This window comes from Marmota marmota, unplaced genomic scaffold (genome assembly GCF_001458135.2).
Source record: "Marmota marmota marmota unplaced genomic scaffold, marMar, whole genome shotgun sequence".
Lineage (NCBI taxonomy): Eukaryota > Metazoa > Chordata > Mammalia > Rodentia > Sciuridae > Marmota > Marmota marmota.
In genome coordinates this window covers 18,966,484-18,987,971 of record NW_026000019.1, presented here as the reverse complement: position 1 = coordinate 18,987,971, position 21,488 = coordinate 18,966,484, and the positions used below count along the sequence as shown (strand labels likewise).

Here is a 21,488-nt window from a genome sequence, read left to right as displayed (position 1 = left end):
AGTTGAAGAGATACAGACTTGAAAAACTGATCTTTTAGATGTCCAGGGTGATTTACATCTGATGCTAATCAAAGGGCAATGAAGTTAAGCCACAGGAAGTACAGTAGAGAAAATACATAGAGGTGTGTCATTTAGCATGCTGCGTGACATACACACAAAGAAAATAATATGCTGGAGTTTCTTCTAGGAAATTTGGCAACCGCAAATCCTGACCACTGGTTGTGCTTCCATATGGCCTATGCTTGTCTAGAGTGATTACAGTAAACAAAAAGCCAGGATGCTTATGTGTAGTGATCGCCAAACACTTTGCTCACATAAGCCCTGGAAGACTTTTGTAAGATGATATAAAGCTATGCAGTGCCACTCACATTTTAAGTTCCTAGATGAAATTTTTTGTTACAAGTTCAAATAGTTACAAAACAAATAATTTCCAGCATATTGTAAATACTATTATCAAGCTGTTAAATAGTTCCTTTAAATATATCTGGTGGAATCTAAATACCATCAGGATTTGATACTGTCATCCATATTAAAATAGATGAACATGTTTTATAATATTTGAAAATTTATTATTATTCTTATCTTTGAATTAAAAAATTCCCTTCCACACAGAATTTTATTCTAATAGATCTATTTTGGCCCTGGAAGTCTTACATTGATTACTTTATAATTTTCCTTGAAGAAAATATATAAATGAATATAAATTGAAATTTCAATATTTAAAAAATTTCCCAGAATGTATTACTATACAATTTATTAGTAAAAATGGGTTCAATAAAATGTGTGGAATGTAATGTAAAATTCTAAGCTTGGAAAATAATAGGACCATTTTTCTTTATCCTAATTATTTCAGATATCTCTGAGGCAAGGTGCATCATCAATTTTATTCTCACTTTTAATTTTTATACATATAGGCACAGAGAAATTTTGTCCAATGATTCGATAGCTAGGAGTGGGAATGGAATGATACAGAAATGTTGCTTAATTAATTACTCTCCTTCTGTGTTGAATGCCAACACTTGTATCAGGAGATTGAGCAACAGTTTATTTAATGATCTATCAACTGATAAATCAATTAGGTACTCCTTCAATTATTTCAAAATCAAAGAGCTGGAAACCACCTGACTTGTAACAAACCTCTAATTATTAGTCCTTTGTCTTCTCAACACCAACATCAGTATTTGAAACATTCCCTTGCCACCCACAGGTTTTTAAACTCTACGGGCAACTTCAGGATGGGAGAGAAAGGCCCGTTTATATAGTGAGAGAAAAGTTAATCTGTGGCCCATTGCATACCTCTTAGGCATTGCAGAAAAGTAGAGAATATGAAAATTTAGTCTCTTATATAATCTATGTTTAAATGTCTCTCAGGAAGTTGTCACATTCCACTGAGCTATAGACATTGTGAACACTACAAATTCAGTGCTCTTGCTCACATGCGTGGAAATTATAGCATTTGAGTCACCTGGGATGTCTTTATTCCTAAGTAATAGCTAAGTACCTAATCAATGTGATCCAAAGAATACCATAATATTTTTCTGGATTCTGTATTTATTCCAAAGAAGTGTTCTGAAATTTTTACCATTATTCTAAATGAGGTCTTTACAAGTGTTTTATTGGTAGGATTTCCTGGAAGAAATAATATCTGGTGTTTATTGAATATGGATTATGTGCCAGATTCTTTTAAAATACTTGACATAAATTTAGTACTACTAACAACACTATAAAGTAGATATTATCCCTACTTTTACAGATGACAAAAGGAATAGACATGTTGAATAATTTTCCTCTGGTTTCATTTGGTGGTAGAACTGGGCTTCAAACCTATGTATGCGGTTTGGCTCCAAAGCCTGGCACTTAATGTGTAATTTAACAAGCTATCTTAACCATTATCTTAATTTGTCTGGATTTCTTACAGTAGTTTTCCAGACAATTTTTGAGACCCTGAGAATAAAGAGCATCAGGCAAATGGTGTTTTGTGGAGTGTGGTAGGTGATAACTGTAGAATGCCAGCCTGCGTGGGGCACCACAGCAAGACTGGGACACCTGAAAGCACAATACCAGATGGGAAGACTCAGAAACAAGCAGGGCACACTTCAAAGAGAGACACGGCTATGGCTGTATCACAATGGCTCCCTGCCTGGCCCCTTTAGGAATTTGGTGGGTAAAGCAGGGAATTTGTCCTTTGGGGTCAGTGACAGATGTTGAGTATTCTATGTGTCCACGTATATAGGGGAGGCCTAGAGGAGGCCTATAATGATAGCCATTTCATTCACTGGTCACATATTAGTTGATTGCATTCACTGTGAACGAACAGTACCTTGCTGCACACATGCAGAAATGATCAGGGTTATAAATGCCTTAGATCAGAAAGTGTGATATAATCACAGTACATTCCTGAGTCAGGAATGTTTCAGTCTTAGTTTCATATTATTTTCCATTCTACTTGCCAATGGCAAGGCTAAAGGAAGGAAGGAAGGATTGTGATAGATCACCTAATAGTTTGGGATGAATATCGATGAACACAAACTTTAGTGCATGCCTTGAAGGTCAGAAAGTCAGTGCACGTTAGAACAAGAGAAGAAGGGAATTCCCAAGGTCTTGGTAGAAGATATATGCGGCCACCTGGAACTGTGATTCTGGTATTGGAGCCCACAGTGGGCTTATGTTTCACTGTGTATTAGAGAATGGGTATTATTTAGAAGGAAAGAAAAAAAAAAGATAAGCAGAATGGTTAGCATCCAGACCAGTGAGAGTTGTGAGTTAGTGTCTGGAATTGTATCTGGAGAGAAGCAGAAGCTTTGGAGCTGCTCTTAGGGTCACTTGTGTTTGCTCCTGGATGCCTTTTTTGGGAGCCAGAACATTGTTAAGAGGCTTTACTGATAAAGACCTGTCAAAGAAAGTGAGAGACTTAGAGTGAGGCTTAAATAAGTAAGTCCTTCAGCCCACCTGGAATGTACATCAAATAAGAAGGAATCTTTGCCTGTTTTGTTAAGTATTCTGCAAATCTTAAAAATCTAGGAAACTCTAACTGGAACAGGTGGCACTTCACCCCCTGTCATGATATACCCTCATGTAATGTCTGACAGAGGATTGGAGACACCACTAAAGTGAGAGAATCATGGCACCTATCTTCCACATGAGTCAGCTGTGATAGAGCTATCCAAATACTCAATCTGAGTCTGGGCACAGAACCAAAATAAAGGGAATCTTGGATATCCTGTACCGTGAACAATTGAGTGGCTAACACTGATGTGCTTACCTCTGGGGTTTACATGGTAAGAGCTAAATTGAAGAAAATAACCAGAATGAACATAGAGTTGGAGACAAGTCATAAGATCATAGATTTGGAGACAAGTCAAAGACAATGAGAAAGCTTGGCCTCAAAAGAGAAAAAGGAAACAATGATATGATTTTTGCATTTGAAGTAATGTCCTTTGGGAAAAGGGACAGACATATATTGGTCTGCAGAGCAGATGAAGGGTGGAAGTTTTGGTGAGGCATACTTAAACCCATTACTGGAAAGAATTATCTGATAATTCAGAACTTTGGAAATGTGGAATGGGCTGGAAATGACCAAGGGAATGCTATTATGGGGTGGGGTTTTTGCAGTGGGTGGAAGTCAGAGTGGGCTAGGTAGCTTATGGAGTTCTCTTTTTAAAATGAAAATTGCATTTGGAAATTCCTTTGCTTTCCTCCTTCACTTTAAAGATATGCCCAACTTGTAAGCCAAGAAAATTCAACAATTTTTTTTAATTACATTTATTTGCTAGAAAACATGACTGTGGTTTGTAACATAGCTTCCTGTGATGACCTTTCTAGAGGGGGTGATCTGAATATGAATTCTGAAGTATATTTCAGGTTCCAAACACTTCATCATGAGCAAAAAGGAAGGGGATGATGATTTTCCTCAACGAGAAAAAGATATTTAATTATTTGATGGCTGGAGGGCACTCTTGCCCTAAGGAAAGAGGAAGACCTGATCAATTTTTCATATCCCTTTGTATTTTAATGCTCTATATTGAAAATATTTCTAGACTTCATGCCTACTTTTTCCTAAGTAATTCAGATTTTGCTAGGTATTATATAATTATTCCGGTTTTTCCTTCTAGAATCTTATAAATGATTTAGGAAGAATTTTATGTCTAATTATTCTTCAAAATGTTCTATACTGCATATGCATTCATTCACTTATTTTCTCAGAAAATATTTATTATCCTATGACATCTGGGAATGCAGGAATGAAGAGACAGAAAAAGTTTCTATTTCAAAGGTACTTAGATTCTAGGTGAGAATAGGCAGTCAAAAAACAAAGGACTAAGTAACACACAGAAAAGCCAATTAGTAGATAAATTCATTTAGCCATTTATAAAAGAAAATGAGATATCCATGATGTAGGCACTGGTTGATCTAGAATGCTCACTTGTGTTCTAGAGAAGATAGCTAACAAAAGCGGGCAGACATTAAATACAGGGGAGGATTCTTCCAGGTAAAGAGAACATCAAATGCAACACCACTGTAGTAAGAAGGAGGCTTGCTGGGGAGCAGAAGGACCATGCTGAGCAGAGCCCAGAGAACAGGAATATCTGTGCCGCAGATATTGCTGCAAGCATTTGATCTACAGGTAGCATTGTGTTCTGTGCCAGCATCAGTTTCAGATCCTTTGCTCTCTTTATAAAGGTTCTTGTACTCTCTGGTTGCCTTTGAGCTTCATGATAAAGGCATAAACAGCTAGCTACCTCATGGACACCCAGAGTGGGGCTCTCCAGTTTAGGGTGCATTAGAATCACAGGAAGCACTTGTTAAAATACAGAGTGCTGATTCTTCAGGTGAGACCCAAGAATCTGCATTTCTACATATTTCTATGTGATAATGATGCTTCAGGCCTGAGAACCATGCTTTGAGTATCACTCGGTGATGGGAATGGTTGACAGGTGAGGAATGGAAGAGGAGTAGTTGTGTCTAATGTGCACCCTGCTTGCTACCCCTGTAAAATATTATGAACAGATAAAGTCAAGTTGTAGGTGGGGAAAATGTCAAAAAGATGAACTGCAGCTGAAAAACGTGGAATACCAGAAAGGAAGGGGGCATGCTTGAAGTTTGATTGAAGATGAAGTGGGAATAGGAGCTTGGGAGTTCAGGGATAACTGCATGAGATCAAATCTCATGGGACTGTGACTTCTAGATGCTGGAGCATTTTTCTTTTAACACTGGCTCACTACTTCTCAAACCTGGATGTTTTTTAGAACTAACTGAGGATTTTTTTTTTTAAAAAAATATTGATTCTTGTGCCCTAGGCCCAGAGATTCTGATTTATTGATTAAGGATGAGGCTTGGGCATTTGGATGCTCCCCAGGTCATGGTGCAGCTAGTGCTGCAACCTCTGTTTCATTTTACTACAATAAATGGCTTTCTTTACCTTGCCGCCAGGTCTTCAGTGCTGAATGTAGAGCACAGTGGGCTGGGTGGAGGGATAAAGGTGGACTTCAGGTGAGACCAGACAGCTGGATCACGGTGGCTCCCAGATAGCAGTTCCAGGAAGTAAAACATTTTTATATATTTTGAGTGCTTATGTATTTTAAGAAACTAGAATCATTAATTAGACCTTGGTCCTGATGTAGGTTTATGTAAAACAAAACAAAACCTTCTGTGCATTCAGAGGCCTGGTTTGGGGATTGGTTCTTTTCTTATTGAAACAGAGGCAGATTGTATTGGGCTCTACAGCTGATTCTTGTTTCTCCTGTGACATCACTTTTTCCAGCCCCTCATTTGGAACTTTTATATATACTTGCCAGATCTTAGGCTGCCCAGGAGATGGAAGGTAGGAACCAAAGAAGAATTATAACAACTTTGCAACCCTCCTGGGATTAGGCTATGGTGCATCCTAGAAATACACCAGTGATAGAGGGTGAGTCATAGCCATGCTGAAACACGTTAGCCAGATAACCATCCAAAGGATTTCCTGTTTGTCTCCGAAGGAGAATTATTTTTTTCCTTTTATTTGACCAATTTGTGTTGTGAATGATTCCATAGAGGATGGTTCCTCTGGTCCCTGTGTCAGAACTCAGTCTGTTCTTCCATATATAGGGGAAAGATGGATCACAGGGTTCTTGAGCAATTTTGTGCCTTTGAGTTTGACACAATAAGCTTCACCCCGAAGTGGACAGAATTGTCAGGCCTCCCAGATGGAGTTCATGTGATCTCATGATAATGGATCAGAATGAAGTGATTCTTGGAGGATAGAGGTTGGTTGCCAGAGGAGCCAATTATATGATTAGAAGGTTGAAACTTTCAGCTCTACCACTTTCAACTCCAGGGGTGGGAGCCAGGCTGGAGATTCAGTGTAAACAGCAACAGCTAATAATGTGATCAATCATATCTATGTAATATAATCTCCTTAAAAACCTTTAAAAATGGGGTTTGGAGAGCTTCCAGGTTGGTGAACATATTGAGTTGCTAGGAGGAGTGACATGCCTGAGGAGGGCTTGGAATCATCTTGCATCCCTCTTCCATACCTTGCCCTATGAATCTCCTCCATTTGACTGAGTTGTATCCTTTACAATAAATTTCTGTAGTTAGTAAATGCTTTTCTAAGTTGTATGAGCTATACTGACAAAGTACTGAACATGAGAAGAGGGCCATAAGAACCCCCTATTTATAGCTGGTTGGTAGGAACTATGGGAACCTGGCCCCATGATTGGCATCTGAACCAGAGGCAAGTCCTGTGGGACTGAGTTCTTAAACTGTGGGATCTGTGTTAACTCCGGATTATTAGTGCCAGAATTAAATTAAATCATTGTACATTCTTTAGGTGTCCAAATCATTGGATAATTGGTTATTGTGAAAAAAACCCACATATTTAGTATCAGAAGTGTTGAGAGTAATTTTCCCTCTTTGAACACAAAAAGTTATGATCTAAAAATAGTACAGTTAGGTTGATGATTGTGCAGTGTGTTGTGGATCACTGATGAGAGGCAAGAATACTAAGGAGAAGAATTAGGAAATATAATAGGTAATAGATGAAGGCACCAAAATACAAACTAAAGGAATGCACAACCTTTTCAAAGAAATAATATCAGAAAATTTTCCAAACATTAGGAATGAGATGAAAATTCAAACACAAGACACATCCAGAACACTAAAAAGGCAAGAACAAAAAGTTTTTCTACAACACAGATTGAAATTAAAATGTCTAATATACAGAATAAATGTAGAAGTTTAAAAGCCATGAGAGAAAAACAATAGGTCACATTTAGATGTAAGTCAATTAGGATTTTAAATAATTTCTTAACCTAGACCAAGACCAGAGGGCTTTGAATAATATACACTAAGCCATGAAAGAATATAGATGCCAAACAAAATTACTATACCCAGCAAAATTATCCTTTAGAATTAAAGATAAAATAAAAGCCTTCCATGATAAGCAGAAACTATAAGAACTATTCATAACCACTCCGCTGACACTACAGAATACAGTAAATGGAATATTTCATGCACAAGAGATGAAGAATGAAAGTGAGAACAAGCAGAGGGATAAATCTCACTATAAAAATAGTCAATTAAAGTTTAATCAAGTCTGGATTAAGCATTAGAAACAAATCAAAATGACAGGAGCTGGGCACAGTGGTACTTGCCTGTAATCCCAGTGGCTCAGGAGGCTAAAGCAGGAGGATTGCAAGTTCAAAGCCAGCCTTAGCAAAAGCAAGGTGCTAGGCAACTCAGTGAGACCCTGTCTCTAAATAAAATACAAAATAGGGCTGGGGGTGTGGCTTAGTGGTTGAGTGCCCCTGAGTTCAATCCCCGGTACCCACCCACCCAAAAAAGAAAATAAAAAGTATTGTACATGTACTATGTAACATATTAATGATATATGCACAATATATTTAGTATAATATAAACTATGTGGTATATACATAAACTAGTAACAATCATTTGCTATTACCAAGTATTACATACTGTACACAATTATATATTCTATACTTTTACACTACTGGTGGCACAGTAGGCTTGTTTACAATAGTGTCACTGTAAGCACATGACTAATGCACTGTGTTAAGATGTTATGATGGCTATCATGTCCCTATACACTAGGATTTTCCCAGCTCCATTATAATCTTAAGAGACCACAGTTCTATATGTGGTCCATCCTTAACTAAAATTCAGTATACTGCAGGTTTACTGTCTTAGGTCAGGTTCCCCAGAAAGGGACCAAGTCAGGGATTTTTGTGAAGGTAATTTATCACAGGAGCCCTCTCAATGGAAGAGAAGTAAAAAAAGTGAGATAGGGCAAGGGGCATAAAATAAGGCTAAGTCTCAGCTGGGACTAGCTTCAGCCTGTACCTGACAGGGAATTCTGGGCATGAATTACACCACAAGGTGAGTCTCACTTTGAGACAAGGGAGACAGTCCTATACAAAACCCTATCAAATAGGCTATGGATGAAGGTACTGTACTCTTTCAATGGATCATGGCTAACTGGTGGGGGAAGTTCTCTGGAGAAGGAGCAGCCGTGGGTTCTGAGCAGTGACCCTCAAGGCTGTTGGGGGTGCCTGCGGCCAGTGAAGGGGATGTGAGCAGGGCACCAAGAGTATCCTCCAATAAGAAGATTCTTTTCCTTTTCTCTCCCTCTCAGGAATTGTTTAAATAATAGAAAAGAAAAGCAGATAAATCCCCTTGCTTTTATTTAAGGAATAATATTATTAAGATTCTCTGAATAAATGTTTTTTTAAATTGTTGGCCAGAGTTAACTACAACTGCAGTTGGAATCTTTTGGTTTGCTAGCAATTTGTGGTGATATGCTTGGAAGAATTCGAATTCCATAAAAACCATAGCAAAAATCGGTTATGTGCAAAACATGTTTTCCTTAGTCACCACCTACGAAGACAAGGTTCCTTGTATGTCACTTTAAATCTATAAAATCTAAACTTTTCATTTATGATCATTTTTCAGACATATGATCAGCATGTATTTTTGGAAATATTTGATTCAGAAAAGCCAGCATGTCTTCAAGGGGGTGAATTTGGCCTGGGATGAAACACTAACTAGCCATAGACACTCACAGAATGATCTGCTGTACGGTCACCTGCCCCATAAAATAGAGCCTACCTCTCAGCTTTAGGTTGATTATGCTGTGACTACCTGAGGGAATACAATCAGTGGTGACAAATATTTCACCTTTTCAAGAGAAAATGGAAAACTGAGTTTTCTACACTAAAAAACCCAACTTTGAAATATTGGAATAAACTTAAATTTGTAATACTTTCTGGGCCAGCTCTGCAGAAGCCAGGCATAGTCCCAGGACACTGTTTTTGCTTTGGAGGTCTGTATGCTTGCTTGTAGCTATTGGACTTGAAATTTTCCTGGAATGTAAAATACATCTCTAATTTATCTTTATATCATACACAAAAGGGAGTCTTGCACTTAACAGATTCTCAGCAAACATTTATTAAATAATTTGTGAAAACTTTTGGAAGCTATTAGCATTAGTCTTTGACCATATTTAAGATGTACGATTGATGTGGGGATTTAGATCATTAGAGCTCCAGAGATAAAGAGCTTTCTCGACCTCTAGGAGTTCACAGTGACTAGATAAATGGGCATGTGGAAGACAGTGACAGTTTATGGGGCTGGAAATCAAATGAAAAGTGAACAAATGGAGTGTCTGTGAGAGGCAAGCCCTGACCAGGGCACACTGCGGATCAGGGTGGATTCCCTAGAGGAGGTAATAGTGGAACTGAGTTCCAAGCCTGTCACTAGGATGGCGGAAAGGAGAGGCTTTAAAGCAAAGGAGGCTCTGTGTGCAATGGCATGGGATTACTAGATCAGTGAGGATGAGGGAAATGCTCACTGCCTGGCACCCAGGGTGAAGGATGGGAAGGGAAGAGATGAGACACCTGAAGTGGGTAGCAGTTAGGTTTATGTAGGAATAAAGCTTATGGGCCCTGCTTGGAGCTCAGCCTGTCGTGTAAGGATCAGGGAAGTCCCTGAAAAATCAGACAAGGTGGAGGAAGAGCATGAGCTGCTACAAGGTCTAGGACCTGCTGAGCAGCAGTGCACCCTCAGCTCCTGTGTGGCAGGGGCTACAGTAGTGACACACCTGTCTTTGCATCGCACACACTTGGGGTCCTTCACACGACCTGGGTGTAACAAGGATGGCATCCGTGAAGCAAGAGCATTCTCTGGAGCTTAGCCCCTGAGCAAGCTGCGCTTGTGCTGATGAAGTCGGGAGGGAAAGGAGCACCCTGAGGCTCTTGCAGTCAGTCCTGGCAACCTGATATGCTGGGAATGGCTCTGAGACCATGACAGTGAACCACAGAGCTGGGAGTGAAGCCCACAGAAAAGCTCTACTCTCTTAGAGCAAAGACCTCTGGCCACTTCAGCTGCAGGCTGGTAGCTCAAGGGCAGATTGAATTACCCACTGAAAAGCAATTTGTTTGAATTAGTTGCTGTCAATTACTATCTTATTTATCTTAAAATCCCGATTCCTATCTGCCATGCTTCAAACACCACCTCAGCTATTAAACTTAGTGTTCTGGTTCAAGGGCATATTTGGAACATGAGGTATACTAGTATGAGTCATTGGCTGTATGCACACTTGGAGAAAATAAAAATGTGTGTAAATAATAGAGTGAGCCGTCAGAAGACTGAGTCCCAACCTTTTTGTAGTGTTGCTAATTAGCCGAGAACATCATTGATAAGAGTATTACCCCCAAATTCAGCTTTTCTATAAATTCTGTGCTAACCATTGCTGTTTTTGTGAATATAAGCTTTGTTTCTGTTAATTTAAATAACAAGTAAACAAGTAATGTAAAACTCTATCCTTTTTATTGTAAATCAAAGATGCTTATATAACATGTAAAAGCGTATGTGTGAGACATAAAATACTACTTAAGACAGCAATATGAGTATAGGAATTAGGAAGGATAAAAACAACTATAAAAGGCACAATTTGTAAACAAGGCTTAATTTATGATTATGTCACATGTCGTCATGAAATGCTTCTACATGCTGAAAAAAATTCCCGGAATCCAAAGTGTTTAAAGGTGGCAATCTTATCAATGTTTGTGTCTTATTCAGTTTGAGCAGCTATAACAAAATATCATACAGTAGGTGAAGTAATTTAAAAAAGAAACATAAATCAGCCAGGTGTGGTGACTCACACCTGCAAACCCAACAGGAGGCTGAGGCAGGAGGATCACCAACATGAGGCCAACCTTAAGCAACTTAGCAGGACCCTTTCTCTAAAAGTGAAAAAAGATGGGGCTATAGCACAGTGGTAAAGCACCCAGGTTCTTTACTCATTACCAAACAACAACAACAACAAAAACCAAAATGTATTTCCCATAATTTTCAAGGCCACAAGTCTGAAATGAGGGTGCTAACCTGGCTGGGTTCTGACAACAGCTTTTACCAGTTTGGGAACTGGAAAATGATTTCTCATTTTGTCCTCTTGTGAGAGAAAGCAGGGATGTGTTTATTTTTTTATAAAGTAAACAATCTTCTCACAGTGGCCCCAGTGTGACCTTATCTAACCCTAATCTGGTCTAAAGGTTCCACCTTCTAATACCAGTATTTAGGATTTCAACATATGATTCAGGGGCGTGCATAGACATTCATACCAGAATTCATACCAGAGTTGTGTGCAGCAGAGATGAAATGTACTGAGCAGGAATGCCCTCTTATGAAAGGAGTCTAAGCAGATACATGCTGCTCGTTATTCTGAAGATATAGCTGAGAACCTACTGAACAAATTTTGTGAAAAAGTAAAATCATTGGGGGTATCTTCTACTGAAACTTATGGAAATTAAATGGTACCTTCCCACTTTAATGGTCTTGATCAATATTTTTAACATTACTAATTAACATTTGGAGGAAGCACAGAAGGCCCCAGAGAGATATGACCTCAGGAAATTACTTCATTGTCAAGGTTAGAATGTTCTTTGGTCATTTATCCACATAAATTGCCTTAGGTTCTTTCAGGAAAAATGTGGAGGATGAACAGGTGGATGGATGGGAGTGTGGATGGAGAGACAGATTAACAGCAGGAATGAATCTCAACCCACACTTAGAGGTGTACAATGTAACAGTTGTTTGCATTTTTATATCTCTGATTGATATTTTGAGCTCACATTTCCACCCTAGAAGAGGAAACTTAAACTCAGTAAATTTAAGATTTTCTCTCCTTCCCAGAAGAGCTCTGGCTCAGGTCTAAAGTGCTCGTGCAGAACCAGGCATTGAATTGCAGGAGAATATCTGTTTTCAAGTCAGTTATACCCACAGGTTTTCACTCAGACTCTGTGGTTCAGCCTGGGCCTCAGTCATTGGTTCATTCAAGTCACTGCAGGACTATCCAAGCCTCTTCTGTCTAGTTGGTGACTCTCTTCAGAGTTGGGCCTCATTTGAGTCATGGGATCATTTCTCTGCTGTCAGATCATCCTGGTTCATATTAAGCCTGTAGTTTGGTCGTGGCTCTCCAGTCTTGTTTCACCACCAAGTCACTCCTTCTGCTGCAGGGTGTAGATCCTCCCCTCCTCTAAATCTCTCAGGAGTCTTACTACTCCTCTGGGACTCTTGGCAGGGAGCAGAGGATCAGGCCTATTTTTCTGGAGTCCACTCACTGATTTGCAGTCATTTTTGTCTGTTCTTTCTCTACATCTTCCCCAGCCTGGAGAAACTTTGAGAACTAAAGCAAATACATGGCTCTCAGGGTATTTCCACTTTCTACCTTGTTCCCCTGAGGCAGTAAACACAGGGGCAGTAATTGCCTAAAGGGGGTGCAGATGTGAGGAGATTAAAACAATGGGTTATGGGATGGCATCCAGGTGGAGGAAGGAAGAGAGACAGAGATTCATAGAACAGAAGAAAGCTGAGGTTTGATGCTCCAGGACATGGTATTAAAAATCACTCCAGTTTGAATAATGAGTTACTCAAAGGGAGAATTTGCCAAATATCTGGAATGTTCCTCCTCACTGGCCTTTTCTGGGACATCTGTATACTCAGCACTTAGCTTGTCCTATAGCGTTGTCACTCCTTGAAAACAAATTTCTCTGAAACCTAGTAAGTGCTTTTACAGTAGATTATTCATTTAATTGCCAAAACACATTTCTCAACTTACCTGAAACACCTCATAGAAATTATCTGTTAACAGTGTTAATTTTCTTTTACTACCACATTAATTTCCACTGCCAGGTTTGAGTTGCTTAACCATGGGGAGTTTGTGAGTTTTCTCTCCACCCATACACCCACCAATTCACCCACCTACTCAATATCTGATGAGCATCAACTGTGCTTGAAGAAGTAGAAATTCTAATAAGGACACAAGGGTTAGAACAAGGAGAGCAAGCCAGACCAAACTTCTCAGATCAGTTCAACCTTTATTCAGGAAAAGGACTACACCCACAGGAATGGGCCCACTTTCCTGGTGGAAAATGAGCCACTGAACAAATGAGGGAACTGGGCTTATATGGGTTTATGGGTGATGTAGTGAGCGTGTCCGCTTGCACACTCAGGAATCTGAGTCCTTGAGCTGGGGGTCAGTGGCCAGCACCTGGAGAGGAATTGTCTTGAAAGAGATTAGTGTTTCCTAGAGACTGTCATTTCTAGGTTTGATGAGACAATGTCCCCATCAACTGGGAAGGATTTATCTTGGGAGAGAAGAAAGTCATCATTGTATGGCTTTCTTTTCTATTTCTTTCTCCCAGGCCTCTACTTTGGGGTTTTTCATTTTCCATATCCAATAACAAGAGTGTCACTGCTTCCAAGCATTTGGTCTACTGAGGGTGGGAGCTCTTTACCTAGAAAATTGCAATTCAATGTCATAAGGACTTTGACAGAAATTGGTGGAGTTGTGGGGAATCTTTGCAAAGCTATCCCTAACTTCGTGATCCCCAGCTCAAAGATATCAGAAAAGGGTGCCTATACACCACTTCTCAGGCAATCACAGCTATACTAAAGATATTTAATCCCTGTCAACTACCTACTGTCTATCTATCAATCATCTATCAGTCATCCATCTATCCATAGAGTTTTGAACTTCAGATGCAGGGGATTGAGTTATTATGCCCTTTTATTCATGGCTAACAGCTGTTCACCAACTGCCTACTCACTAGTGAGGCTAGGCCCAGCAAGCTAGCAGGGGTCCGGAGAAAACAGAAGTGGAAAAATTCACTGTAAATGAGAAGATTAATCTTTCCATAGCATATTGATGGCTTATCTGCTTGATTTGTTGATTTAACACTTCATTCATTCTCTGGAGAGGCAGCTGAGACTAAGATGCTGTACTGACCAGTGTCAACAGCAATCCTGCCTGGACTGTCCATTCTCCTTGACTGTAAAAACCAGGGAAAGCACAAAAGCATACCACTCACAAAGACCAAGGATAATACACTTCTTTTGACAGAAGCTTGAAAATCTGTAGTGTTGTTAAGGATAAGATTACTAGCTTAATTCAAAATCTTTTGGAGCTAGGCAGCTCTGTTGTCTTTCCTTCACTTTCTAGATCTCTTTCCCCCTTTTTTATTGGTGCATTATAATTATATCTAACACTGGGATTTATTATAATATATTAATACATGCACACAACAAAACATTATAATTTGATCAATTTCATTCCCTAGTACCTCCCCCTTTCTTCCCCTCCCTCCCCCTGCTCTCCTTCTTTTATTCTACTGGTCTCCCTTCTATTTTTTAAAATTTGTTCTAATTAATTGTACATGACAATAAAATGCGTTTTGACACTTACACAAATGGAACACAATTTCTCGTTCCTCTGGCTGTACGTGGTGCAGAGTCACTCTAGTAGTGTAATCATACATATATATATATATATAGTGTAATAACATCTGTCTCATTCTACCATAATTCCTATCCCCACCTCCCCCCACCTCACTCCCTTCTGCACAATCCAAAGGTCCTTCATTCTTCCCTCCCCCTCCACCCCTCTCCCCCCCACACACACACACTATGGATCAGCATCTGCTTATCAGAGAAAACATTCTGCCTTTGTTTTGGGGGGGATTGGCTTATTTCACTTAGCATGGTATTCTCTATTTCCATCCATTTACCTGCAAATGCCATAATTTCATTTTTCTTTAAGGCTGAGTAATATTCCATTGTGTATATATACCACATTTTCTTTATCTATCTGTTGAAGGGCTCTAGGTTGGTTCCATAGTTTAGCTAATATGAATTGAGCTGCTATAAACATTGATGTGGCTGTGTCACTGTAGAATGCTTATTTTAAGTCCTTTGGGTATAAACTGAGGAGTGGGATAGTTGGGTCAAATGGTGGTTCCATTCCAATTTTTCTGAAGAATTGCCACACTGTTTTCCAATGTGCTCAACCCCTTTTTCTCTTGCTGGCATCTCTTCACCCTCAGCTCATTGCCAGCTCATGTTTTGGATCATGTTCTGATGATCACTATTCCTTCTTTGTGGGGAATAACCCTCCCATATGAGTTCATTTGGTGATACCAGTTCAGGAAATCAGTGTTTCCTCTAGAAAGCAACTTTGTTTCCTCATTTGACCTGTCACAGGAGGTATAACTGAATGAAAATGAAAAGTAATGAAATAGTTTTCAATTCTCAGACATTTATTATATCAGTTGTTTACATTCCTGTTGTCCTTGTGAACTTGTAAGACAGAGGGGCTCCTCAGAAGGAATTTGGGCTTTGATATCAAGTAGCTTTACTTTAATTTCCAGTGTGTAATTTACAAGCTGTGCATTCCTAAACAAATTACGTAATTTATCTGAGTCTTGTTCTTCTCTGCTAAAACAGGGGTGATCATGGCTTTGCCCTTTCTGCTTCCATTGTGCATGGTGCTTCCCTTCACCCTGCAAGCCCTTCTCTCTCGCTCCTTCTCACTTGATCTGAATTCCTTCCCATCCTGAAGATCAAATTCCAGTCACTATTTCTTCAGTTGCCCCCACCTTTTTGAATTTGCTGCCCCTTTTGAATTCTTTATTACAATTAGATATTCCCTGTGCTCAGTTAGCACTTACCACTCACTGCCTTTTGAAAACATTATTGTTAAAAAGAAGGAAGAGAAAGCCAAAGAGGTAGGTGGAGAACAAACTGTGTTGTTTTGCTGAATTTCTGGTTAGGCCTCCATCAAATGCACTCATTCTAAATTCCTTCAGCAGTCTACAAGACTGCTCTGGGATTTCCTAGGTAAGAATGTCTAGATTCTATTTTCATTTACCTAATTCCAGTTTTACAAATAGCTGAAAACTGCTATTGGACCACAGACATGAGCCTTCTGGCCCTTCCTAGCCCTTTCCCCACTTCCTACTAGGCCAGTGATGAGCTTTTCCCCTAACAAAGGAGGCCAGTATTGTTGCTGCTAAGTGACACATTAGAACTTCCCACCAGCAGTTGGAACTATTTCACTAACATGAGCACCAAGTTGGAACCTACGTCTTTTCATTTTCATTCCTGCTCCCCTCTGGCAATGATCTTCTCTAAAACACTTCTAACACTGTGGACAAAGCTGTTTTCTTGCATCCAGCACTTTGACCAGTCCTGTAGTAATTTAAAATGGTCCTCCAGAAATTCAACCTCATTTCAAAGCCCTTTATCAGACCACAAACAGCATGTTTGTTCTGGCTCCCCACCAGCTCTACTCCATTTCCATCCTGGAACCGTGTTGCACCATTAGCTTGGAAGATGGCGCATTCTCTGAATCAGGGTCCCCTAGGACACCCAGCCTCAACCCTGCACACATGTGATGATGCTCAACAGTCATGAGTGCAACTAGCTTTCATTCTGCTCATCCTCAATGAGCTTGTCATTTATTTATTTTTATACTTGGACATCATAAGATGTCTCTTAAGTCATTTGTATTTTTCTCATGGATTTTTCATAGCCTGGTTCTAACATTTTTCCCCAGAAACCTACTGAGAACATACCATTCTACTACATATATTTATCAATTTCTACAAATGCTGAATCATCCAGCATAGTCCCATTTTGAGGTTTGAAAAATATGGTTCTCAAAATCTGATTCCAGATTTCAAGCAATCTTCCATTCTGTTGCAGAGGCAAGATTGCAAAACAAAAATTAGAGACCTACAAATTAAAAGTGCCAGGGTAATGATACAGATAAGAGCACTGTGTCATTTTAGAGAAGCACAGGGTCAGGAAGGCAGGGAACCCTTTCCATGCAGTGAAAGCACATGGCTTTATCAGAATATTCTACCCATTCCCACTTTCAAAGTAATACACTTGTCAATGTCCTAAGGGATATGTTATCTGGAGTTGGAGGGAATTGAAAGACTAGTAAACAGAAGATGCTCAACTTTATCAGAAATCAGGAAGAAACAATTAAAACCACAATGTGCCAAAATCTGAGAGAAGATATTATTAAATATTTTCAGCAAAATTCTTCTTCTTCATCATCATCATCATCATTTAAAAGCCTGATATATCAAGTGTTGGTGAAACTGAGAAGTAAATAATAATTTTTATATATTTCTGGTACCAAGAAGTATAAATTGAAAGGACCAACTTAGCAATATATGCCTTGACTAAGCAATTTCAATTTTAGGTATATATTAACTTAGAGAAACTCTTGCACATATGCAAAAGCATATTGTCTTGATCCATTTTATGCTACTGTAGTAGAATACCTGACACTGGGTAACTTCTAATAAATGGAAATTATTTGACTAATGATTCTGGAAGCTGGGAAGTCCAAGATGGAGAGCCATCATCTGGGAATGGCAGAAGGTGGAAGACAGGGGAGCATACATGAGAGCAAGCCTCCAGCCCTTTTGTAATCTGCACCGAGGGCACCAATCCAATTATGCAGGCGGAGCACTCATGATCTGGACACCTCCCATAAGGCTCTACCTCCCTATACTGTCACACTGAGGAGTACGTTTCTAATGTATACTTTTGGAGGGACACATTCAAACCACAGCATGCACACACACACATTTATGTGTATATACATACGTATATACACACACATATAAATCTTCCTTGACAATATTTTTATGATAGTGAAAAATTATAAATAATCCACAGGACCATGAAGAAAAACTGAATAAATATAATAGTAGAAGAATCACATGATTCATATGATGTGATATTGTATAATAATTCAAGTGAATGTATGAGACTTATACATTTTAGTATGAATAAATCTCAAAAACACAAGTTATGAAGCAAATTATGAAGGATGCATTCAGCATGATACTGTTAATGTTACTCTGAAAATACATAAAACATCTCTCTATATATCTTCTACTTATCATATGATCTTGGGCAAATTACTAAACTTCTCTATGCTTCAGTTGCCTCAGCACCAAAAGAGAAGTGACGATAATACCTACCTTGTAGAGGGAACAGGTCACAAGTAAATACTAGGGAATGCTTAGAATAGCGCTGGGCACATCAAAAGCACTACATATGTTAATTGTTAGTATTATTATTATCATTGATATATAGAAAAAGTGCACAGAAAGTGATAGAAACTTATCAACCTACCTCAAGATTGTGATTACCATTGTGTATAATTCTACAATAGCAATTTCATTTATACCTATGACATTCTATTTATTTAAAATTGGCTCTACCAGGGTGAATGTCAGCAGGACATACATGGAAATTATGGATACGGGTACTCCTAGCTGTCCTTTTTAATGCTTATGACACTATCCAGTGTTGTGAAAGAGAACCAACCTCAGGACTTACTCCATTTTCCTAAGAAATACCTTGAGAAAACTTCATTTTCTTCTTATTTTCTAGCAGTCAGAGGAGCAATTATATCACGTTTGACTGATGTGCATAAGAAAACAAATCATTTTGAATGAGTCTTCCAACTTAGTGGAAAGTGTAAAATCTACCTAAATCAAATAAAATATAAGATTCCATATTAACAATAGAGACCGTGGTGACATAGTTCTCCCTATTATTAAAAGAATATTTTCTAAACTCCTTTTCTGGCCCTCATCTCCAGGTACAGATTTTGGACTCATGGTGGTCAGAATGTCATGTTCAGAGGGTATTATGAAATGCCATACTGACAGAGAGATGCTACTCCTAGCTGGCAGCATCTCTATAATACTCCTGTTATAATGAGAATTCTTTTAATTAAGAGTATTAAATCTCCTCTTAATTGGAATTGAAATATTTGAAGAATGCACTTTCATGATTTGATGGGTCAGATTTGGCTAAATACTGAGATTTGAACTCCTCAATTGCTGAGCCATTAACAGATGGCCAGTTCTCCTCAGGGCTGCACAAGTCCTGTCACATCTGTAGAGTCAAGTCCTAGAATGAGGAGACCTAGGCGTGGTTGTCAAGTGAGTCAGGCTTGTGATTATTCCTAAGTCCTTTCCAAAAGGCCCATAACTGTCTCATTGTTGTCACAATCCTAGGGTAGGTCTTGAACCAAGACAGAGCAGCAGAGAAAGTCGTGGCACAACCTGGAGAACTTCCTACATAGTTTGCCTTCCCAAACCAGCTCCACTCCCGGAGGTGGCATGAGTCATTTCCACTGCTTCCCACCTGAGGGAGTGAAAGAGTCTGTCCTTGTGCAGCCCTAGAGTTGATTTTCTGCTGACCCACGTTTCACCCTACCTGTTCTTATCATTTCCCAAAGGACAGTGTAAAGTTGACCTTTCTTGAGTGCTTAAATGTGTGTTTTAGGTCACTTAAATCCTCACAATAAGCCTATGGTTGTAGGTATTGTTATTTCCACTTCAAAACGGGGAATTAAGTATTTTTAAAATTTTTTTTATATAATTGTAAGATGGACAGCATGCCTTTATTTTATTTATTTATTTTTTTATGTGGTGCTGAGGATCAAACCCAGTGCCTCACAAATGCTAGGCAAGTGCTCTAACACTGAGCTACAGCCCCAGCCCAGGAATTAAGTCTTAAACAGAGAAAAAGTTTCTAAGTAACACAATATGTGGCAGAGTGAGTATCAGATTTGAAGTTGTGTTGATCTAATTGTGAAACTTGAATTTTTAATGGCTGTATTACAATTTGGACCCCTTAATCCTAGGAAGCTTTTCCTAATTATATGGAGGAATGAAAATTACAAAAAGAAGAAACAGAGTGGAAACACTCATAAGCGTGTAATCAGGCATACTCCTTTTAATGTGTGAAGAATCCATGAGAAAAAAAAAAGTTACTGTCAGAAATCTCGTCTTGTCAGGGAGAGGTAAATAAGATTAGGGAAGAAATAAAGCTCAGGTCTGCCTTATTTCCCCAGCATTTCTAAGATGCTTTTTAATTATTATTTTCAAATCATCCCAAAAATGTGCCACCACTTGTTTTGCACTGTCTGTGATACCTATCAGGATGGGACTTCCAAGCCATGATATCGAGAATCCCTAAAAAGCACTGAACTGCATTCAGCGGTATTGACCTGAATTTTGATGGGAGAAACCTTAGTAAATCCATTTCAGACTACAGATAAGCCCATTGTGTCCATATTATGGTGTCATAGTCCTTAAACACAAGAGTCTGTCTTTCCAGATATTCTTGTATGAAAACAGAACAAAACATGCAAAAAAAGTAATGAAAATCAAAATACAAGGAAAGGATCTGAGTCTAGATTTTTATCTTAAATAAGTTCATTTGCTACTGAATTCCATAAGGCTAATTTGAAGCTCTAGGATTGGAAACACACTTGCTTTTGGTGTCTAGCTCTTGGTAGTCATTTCTCGGTCAAAAACCAGCTTGTTGCCAGGCATGGTGGCGCATGCCTTTATCCCAGTGGCTGAGGCAGGAAGATCACAAGTTCAAGGACAGTTTCAGCAACTTAGGGAGGTCCTAAGCAACTTAGTGAGATCCTGTCTCAAAATAAAAAAACACACACACAAAAAAGGGCTGGGGATGTAGCTCAGCGGTAAAGCAACCCTGGGTTTAATCAACCAAATAACAACAACAAACACATTAAAGAGGAGCTGGCATTTTCTAGGAATTGGTGCACCTGATTTTTGATGCTTGCTCTTCAGGAATATTAAAAGCTCAGGAAAGAAAGCGGAATGTGAAGACAGGATTTGGTGAACTGTCTCGGTACCCAGTATTTCAAACCTGTGTGGGGGACAATTATCTCCATGGCCTGATGGAGAACAAGAAGAAGGAGTTGCACAAGGGAAGTGATGCCAGATGTCAGACAGTAAAGTATCTGGTAAAGTGCCCAACTGGCATTGCTTTCTGTCCCTCATTTCAAACACAAAAACACATCTGCCTAGTTTGGGCAAGGTGTTAACTTGTCTGGCAACAGAGCTGAACTGGTCTTTGCAACTCTGAGATTCATTCCATGATTTCTGCCAGGGGAAACCATAGTGTGAGCATCCAGGTCATTTTCTAGGTATTAGAATAATAAGGCGCTTTCTTGCAAATATGAACAATCAATGAAGTGAAGGTTGAGGATTGGTGTGGAACTAAAATATGAAGAGTTCCCCAGGAAAATTGCCTTGGCTCCCTAAGATTAAAAAAAAAATGTTTGAAGAGTTTACATTTTGGAA

At 39.1% G+C, this 21,488-nt stretch overlaps 1 long non-coding RNA gene across 2 annotated transcripts in view; it reads left to right on the top strand.

Annotated features, from left to right (window-relative positions):
* The window catches only part of LOC125618665, a 203,014-nt gene that overhangs the window by 154,698 nt on the left and 26,828 nt on the right, over positions 1-21,488 (top strand). The gene's annotated exons all lie outside the window — the stretch shown is intronic.